Source organism: Scylla paramamosain, chromosome 5 (genome assembly GCF_035594125.1).
Source record: "Scylla paramamosain isolate STU-SP2022 chromosome 5, ASM3559412v1, whole genome shotgun sequence".
Lineage (NCBI taxonomy): Eukaryota > Metazoa > Arthropoda > Malacostraca > Decapoda > Portunidae > Scylla > Scylla paramamosain.
Genome location: NC_087155.1, coordinates 16,276,692 through 16,284,191, shown reverse-complemented (window position 1 = coordinate 16,284,191; position 7,500 = coordinate 16,276,692).

Below are 7,500 nucleotides of genomic sequence, written 5' to 3'. Positions count from 1 at the left end.
CTGCTATTGAATTAAATGTTACAAGTTTCCTGCCAGTCACGTGGGAAAGAATATTTAGCACTGTTCTCATCACTAAGCTCACCATCATCTCAACTGTCACCACCACCACCACCACAACTCTCACTGCTGCCGGTATCATCATTGTCATCACCACCGTTAACATCTTCAGTATATATGAGAACAGTAACGTTATGACACACACACACACACACACACACACACACACACACACACACACACCAACCAACCTCCACACTTTCACCTCCACACACACACACACACACACACACACACACACACACACACACACACACACACACACACACACACACACACACACACACACCTCAACATTACTTCTCTTCCTCCCACCCATCCCTCCACGCCCTCCACTTTCTCCTCCCCCTCCTTACCTCCTTACCTCCACATATCTTCTTTCCTTTCTCTCCTATCACTTCCTTTTCTTTTTTTCTTATTCTCATTATTGCATTTTCCTTCCTCTCTCCTCCTCCTTCTCCTCCCCCTCATTACAACACAACAAGGATACAAGTTACAAGATACTGGCACTCTTAAGCTGATATGGTCTGTCTGTACTGCCGCCTCTCCTTGTCCTCTCTCTGTCCATTGGCCCGTCCACCTGTCTGTTTATTTTGGTGGTTATATTGCTGCCCCTTGACTGGATGGCTGGGTGGTTGGGTGGTTGGATACGTGAATGGTTCGTTGGTTGCTTGACTGGTTGGGTTGATGACTGATAGATGACCTCAGTGTCTGCTCGGTTGGATGGAAGGAAGGATGGCTGTATTCTGAGTGTATATATTTTATTTATTCAGCTGTGTATTGTATTATTTTGTTCAAGTGTCCATTTGTATTTTTGTCATGTTGGTTTGTATGTGTGTGTATGTATTTTCTCTCATTCAAGTTGTTGTGTTTACTTACCTCGTATTCTTTCCTTCTTTCTTTCTTTATTTATTTACTTATTTTAGATTATACTTCTGTGTATGTGTGTCATTTTAAGGGAGACGTATCAGAACAACCCTAAATGAGAACTGACTTTGATTATAAAATTATCTTTTTTCACTTTTTTTTTGTTTTGTTTTTGAGGGACCGACAAACTGGCGATAATATTTTTTTCTTTTCCTTTTTTTCCAGTTTTTGTGTCCTTAGTCGGCCTTCATCTTGCATAACAGAAAAGATATACTGAGTTTTATATGTGTTTAATTACTTTCCCTTCTATCTGTCTTATGTTACACCTGTATGGTCCTTCCGTGTTAATCTCTTTCATCTCCTGGGCGGCATCCGTCTAGCTCAGAAAAACTACTGAGTGTATCTATGTGTATTCAGTTAGGTACCTTCCTTTCTCTCCGTCTTCTGTTACAAGTGTGTGGTTCTCCTCTGTCAATCTCTCTACCTCTTCACTTCTACCTCTTCACTATCTCACTTCATTCATCCAAGCATTTTCTTTAAAACTACACATCTACATCGTCACCACTACTTAGACTACCAGCACCACTCTTACCACATAGAGAGAGAGAGAGAGAGAGAGAGAGAGAGAGAGAGAGAGAGAGAGAGAGAGAGATGCTTGCGATGACGATGGTGAAGATAGAGAAAATTTCCTGCTCCTTATCGTGTGTGTGTGTGTGTGTGTGTGTGTGTGTGTCACGGGGTTAAAAGGCTGTGGTAGTTTAGCGGTTGTTCATGTGGTTTTTTCATCGCTTTCTTGTGGTAGTTTTGCTTTTACCGCTGGTTGCTTCTTCTGCTTATCCTCCTCCTCCTCCTCCTCCTCCTGTATGATTATGGAGTATTGCAAAGAATTATGCAAATGTGTGTGTGTGTGTGTGTGTGTGTGTGTGTGTGTGTGTGTGTGTGTGTGTGTGTGTGTGTGTATGTGTGTATGTTTGTGTGTGTGTGTGTGCTTGCTTTTGCCTTCCGTGTGCGCGTGTGTGTGCGTGCGTGTGCGTGTGAAAGTGCGTGTAAGTAATGCAGTACCGCGACTCGTAATGGGGTAATGGGTGGACTAATTCATTGATTCGCTGGAAGGAAATGGGTAGTTTGTGGTGGTGTAATTGTGCTTGTATTGTATTGTGGTGGTGGTGTAGTGATGGTGAGAGAGAGAGAGAGAGAGAGAGAGAGAGAGAGAGAGAGAGAGAGAGAGAGAGAGAGAGAGAGAGAGAGTGGTAACAGTAATGGTGGTGAGGAAAAATCAAGTCTGGCTTAACAGTTTGTGGCTAAAATAGAAAAATTAATAAATAAATAGTTAATTGAATACGGCGATGGGAAAGTACTGATAAAGAATAAAAGGTCTAGTTTACTTAAGAATTAGAATGAGTGGGTAGTGTAGATACATACATGCATACATACATACATACATACATACATACATACATACATATATTAACCACAAATGTAATACAAAGTCCCCTATATTGCAAGTGTACATGAAATACTCCCTATAGCATTTATTGAACGTTAATTAAAAGCTTTGTACTATTGTTTTTTTTTTTTTTATGCTGCGGCTGTGGTTAACTAGCGTGGTAGAGAGAAAGGGGCTATGGTCGGCTAGTACTGTTGTGGAGAGAAGCTGTGGTTAACTAGCACTGTGGTAGAGAGATTGGTTGCTTAGTTGGTACTCTGACAGAAAAAAGACTGATTTGCAGCTGTGGTAGAGATGCTGTTGTTAACTAATACTGTGGTAGAGAGAGAAAGAGAGAGAGTCTGGGGTTCGCTGCTGTGGTAGAGAGTATACTACGGTACACGGTGGTAGAAAGGAGCTGTGGCCGTGCTGGGGATACTGAAGTGAACGTAGCAGTAATCCCTATTGAAACTAAGCCCTCCCTCCCCCACTTAATGAAATCCACCAGCACTCGTATATATACCGGCCACGACTCAGCGCTAGAGTCCACGCAGAGAGAAACTTTACAGTCTCCCTCGCTGCTGCTGCTGCTGCTTCTGCTGCTTCTTCTTTTTTTCGTTGTTCTTCTCGATTTCTTCCTCGTCTGGTTGTTTTTTGTATTTGTTCTTGTTCTTGTTTTCCTTTTCTTTTTATTGTAGTTGTTCTTGTTCTTTTCTTACTGTTATTGTTGTTGTTGTTTTTAGTAGTAGTAGTAGTAGTAGTAGTAGTAGTAGTAGTAGTAGTAGTAGTAGAAGTAGTAGAAGTAGTAGAAGTAGTAGTAGTAGTACCATTATTATTATTATTATTAACATTATTATTATTGTTAATGTTATTATTATTCCTCTCCTCTTGTTCTTGTTCTTGTTCTTGTCATTATTCTTCCTATTCTTGTTCTTCCTGTTCTTGATCTTGTTCTTGTTCTTGTTGTTGTTGTTGTTCTTCTTCTTCTTCCTTGTGCTTTAGTCTGTTATTTCTTTGAGTATATGCTGCGACGTTCAATTTCTTTCCTTTTATTTTATCTATTCATTTTCCCGTTAACTAAAGGACAACTTGCGGTGGCGACTCTTAAGTATAAAAGTATTGGTGTTTAGAGCAGAAAGAAAAGAATCTAAGCGAAGCATTTTTTTTTTCTTACGGTTTCTGTACCGCTAAAGGCCGCTCAACTCACTCTCTCTCTCTCTCTCTCTCTCTCTCTCTCTCTCTCTCTCTCTCTCTTGGCAATCCCCGGCTTGAGAACTTGGAAGGTGTACGACTTGCAGTTCTGGCGAGTGAGCGGAGCGTTCCAGCCTCGTCTTACAAAAGGACTATATTCTGAAATATTTCTGCACCGCACTTCCACTACTTTCAAAATGCTCTAGATAAACGTACACTATTTTTGAAGTGTTTATACGGTTATACTGACAGATTAACAAGATTTTTCTGTATTATTAACAGGAAAAACACTTGTGAAAACCCGGCTAATCATCTCTGTGGCCTTTGAAAATAGTCATGGTGAGAGTGTGTCGCGTTCCAACCTCGCCTTACACAACCTTACTGGGAATGCACGAGGCGGGACGTGCGGGCGGCGAGGGGCGGCCATGCGAAGCCCCCTTAAGCCGCCCTCGCACTAAATGGAATGTGTGAGCCGGGGAGATCAGCGCCTGGTGGTATACAAGCGTAATTTCGTTGTTTTTAAGCGTTTTTGTTTTTGGTGCTAGTCCAAAGAGGCCTAACAGAGAGAGGGAGGGGGGAGGGAAAGGTACACCAAGAGAAATATATATATAGTAGTCAGGCTTACTTCACTTACTTGTCGCTTCATAAAACAAACAGTAAAGGAATTCTTAATGCAAAGCGGGTTTAGGTTTTAAAATTCCCTGGTTTCTTCTCTCCCTGTTTTTCGTAAATATTTGTCACTTCAGGGGAAAAAAGCGGATACACACACACACACACACACACACACACACACACACACACACACACACACACACACACACACACACACACACACACAAATGTACTAGGAAATTTACTGATATGCAAGATTATAAGAATAGTAGACATAATTTCCACTACTTATGGATTGCTCTAGACTTTAGTTGAGGTAATAGTGGAAGTAGTAGTAGTAGTAGTAGTAGTAGTAGTAGTAGTAGTAGTAGTAGTAGTAATAGGAGCGTTAATAGCAGTAACAATAGTAAAGCAACCAGAACTAAAATGACACTAAAATGCTTCCGGAACAGCTTAGGACACCAGTTTCACATCTCCTATCAATATTTTCAACCATTTCAAACGCTGACTGAGTTTCGCATACACTCAAGCTATAGCCAATACGTATATACAGTACATCATAACCCCGCTAAAAAAAAAAAAAAAAAGATAGACAGAGGCCTTCTTCAAGTGTAGCAGTACGTGTATTAAAACAGTAAGACTAAAGTAACCAGTATCAAAACAGAGACATTTAGAAGATCAAGACAGGAATATTAATGCAACAAAGACTAGTAAGTGAGTTATTTCAAGGCAGCAGCGGTGGTGGTGATGGTGGTGGTGGTGGTGACGGTGGGTTGTGTCGCTAAGTGGTGTGGAAGGGCCGCTGAATGAGTGAGCTGTGTGGTGGTGCGTCTGTGTCGGGGTGCTTGACTGGGTGTTGACAAGGGTGAGGGAAGTGCGTTGAAGGAGGAGTGTTGTGCTTGTTACGTGGTGAGTGAGAGGGCTGTGAGGGGTGGTGATGCGGTGGTGATGAGGTGGTGATGAGGTAGGTTGGTGAGTTGGTAGGGTTAGTGGGTGTAGATTAAGTGACTTGTGTGGTGGTGTGTGTTAAGATACTTCTGTGGCGTGGTTGTGGTGTTGTGGTAGAGTGTATGGTATATTGTGGTGATGTGGTGGTGTGTGCTGTAGGTGATGTTGGTGATGGTAGTGATGATAATGGTGATGACTATGTGATAAGAATTTGTCATGTATAGTGATGGTTATAGTGATGAAAAGGGTGATGATGGTGTGTAGTTTCCGTGGTGGAGAAGTAGAAGATCGTGATGATGGTGGTGGTGACAATGGTGATGAAGTGGTAGGCATTAATAATGGTGCTGACAAGGGCCGTAGGATGAATGGGAGCGATGATAGTGGTGGTGGTGGTGATGATGATGGTGGTGGTGGTGGTGATGGACGACAAGGTTCTTGGTAAGGGTAGCGGTCGTGTTGTGGTGATGATGTTGGGTGGTGTTGATAGTGAAGGTAATGGTGGTGAGGAATGGCAACAGTATGCTGGTGATGAAGATTATATTGTGATGACTGTGGTGATGATGGTGATGTAATGGTGATGACAGAGATAGCTTAGTGTTTGTAGTGATGCTAATGGTGATAATGGTGATGATGAATATGATCTGATGACAGTAGTGATTTAGTGGTGTTGATGGCACTGGTTACAGAGGCAGCGGTGAAGATGATGGTGGTTGTGATGATAGTGGTGTTGCTAGTGGTGGTGGTGGTGGTGATGATAGTGGTGATGGTGGTGGTGGTGGTTATAGTGGTGGTGGCGGTGGTGGTGGTGGCGGTCGCCCTCCAGCAGGCCGCCCATCAAAGGTGCCCGCTGTCAGGTGGTAATTTTCCTTACCCACTCCATCATCTTCCCTCTCTTATTCCTCCCCTTCCATCCCTCTCCTTCTATTCCTCTCCTCCTTTTCCTTCCTTTCCATTCCTCAGCTCTCTTTCTTCCATTTCCTCTACTCTCCTTTTTTTTTCTTGTTCTCCTTTCAATCCTCTTCTACTCCTCCCCTTCTATCACTATCGTCTCTTTCCTTCTAATCTATCCTTCTCCTCTCTTTACTCCTCTTCCATTCCTGTCCTCTGATTCCTCTTTTTTCTTTCCTTCTATTCCCCTCCTCTCCTTCCTTCTCTTCTATCCTTCTCCTCTCTTTCTTCCTTAATTCCTGTCTTTCTTTTTCCTTTTCTTCTCTTCCTAGTTTCTTCTCCTCCGTTTCTCTCCTCTTATTTTCTTATCTTCTTTTCTTCTTCCATCACCCCTCTCATTTTCTGTTATTCCTTTCCTCTCTTTCCTCTCCGCGCCCTATTTTTTTTTATGTATTTTTTTTTCATCATCTTTATCATTCTATCGCTGTTCTTATCCTTCCCTCTTTATATTCATCGTTTTTTCTTCATCCTCTCATTACTCACTTTCATCCCTTTGCTCTTCCTCCTCCTCTTCTTTTTTTTCTCCTCTTCCTCATTTCGTAGGTCCCCTCATCCTTTCCTTCCCCTTCACTTTTATTCATTTTGTTGCATCCACCTCATTCCAACACTACTTTTAATAACATTACATATATTTCTTTCATCATTCCTTCTCATCTATTCGTACTTCATTATCTGTCTCTCTGCACCTCCTTTCTTTAATGCCTTTCTCCACTCCCATTCTCTCTCTCTCTCTCTCTCTCTCTCTCTCTCTCTCTCTCTCTCTCTCTCTCTCTCTCTCTCTCTCTCTCTGTGTGTTCTTTCTTATCTCCTTCTTCCATCATTAGTCTTCTGTTCCTTTTTTTCTTTTCCTTTTCTTCTTTTCTTCTCCTTTATTCGATGTTATGTTTATCCACCCTCTTTCTTCCTTGGGGATTTTATCATCACGTTTTAGTTCTTTATTCTTCTCCTTCTTCTTCTTCTTCTTCTTCTTCTTCGTCTTGTTCTTCTTTGTTCTTCTTTGTTCTCTCTCCCTTGCTTTTATCATTACTTTTATTGTTATTATTGTTGTTGTTGTTGTTGCTGTTGTTGTTGTTGTTGTTGTTGTTGTTGTTGTTGTTGTTGTTGTTGCTGCTCTTCTGTTGTTGTTGTCGTCCTCCTCCTCCTCCTCCTCCTCCTCCTCCTCCTCCTCCTTTTTTTCTTTTTTCTTTTTTCTTCTTGTTCTTTCTTTCTTACTTTTCTTTCTTTCTTTTCTTTCTTTACCATTACTATGACCTACCACCACCACCACCACCACTACCACCACCACCACATTAGTTTCAACCCATTTTTCCCTTCCAGCAGCGTCTTTGCCTCATTATCCACTTCAATTAACTCATCTCGTTATGCCCCACCCATTATCTTCAACCCCTCCTCCCCACCTCTCTCCCATTCACCACCATTCCTCCCCCATCAATATCCATCCATTAGAAATT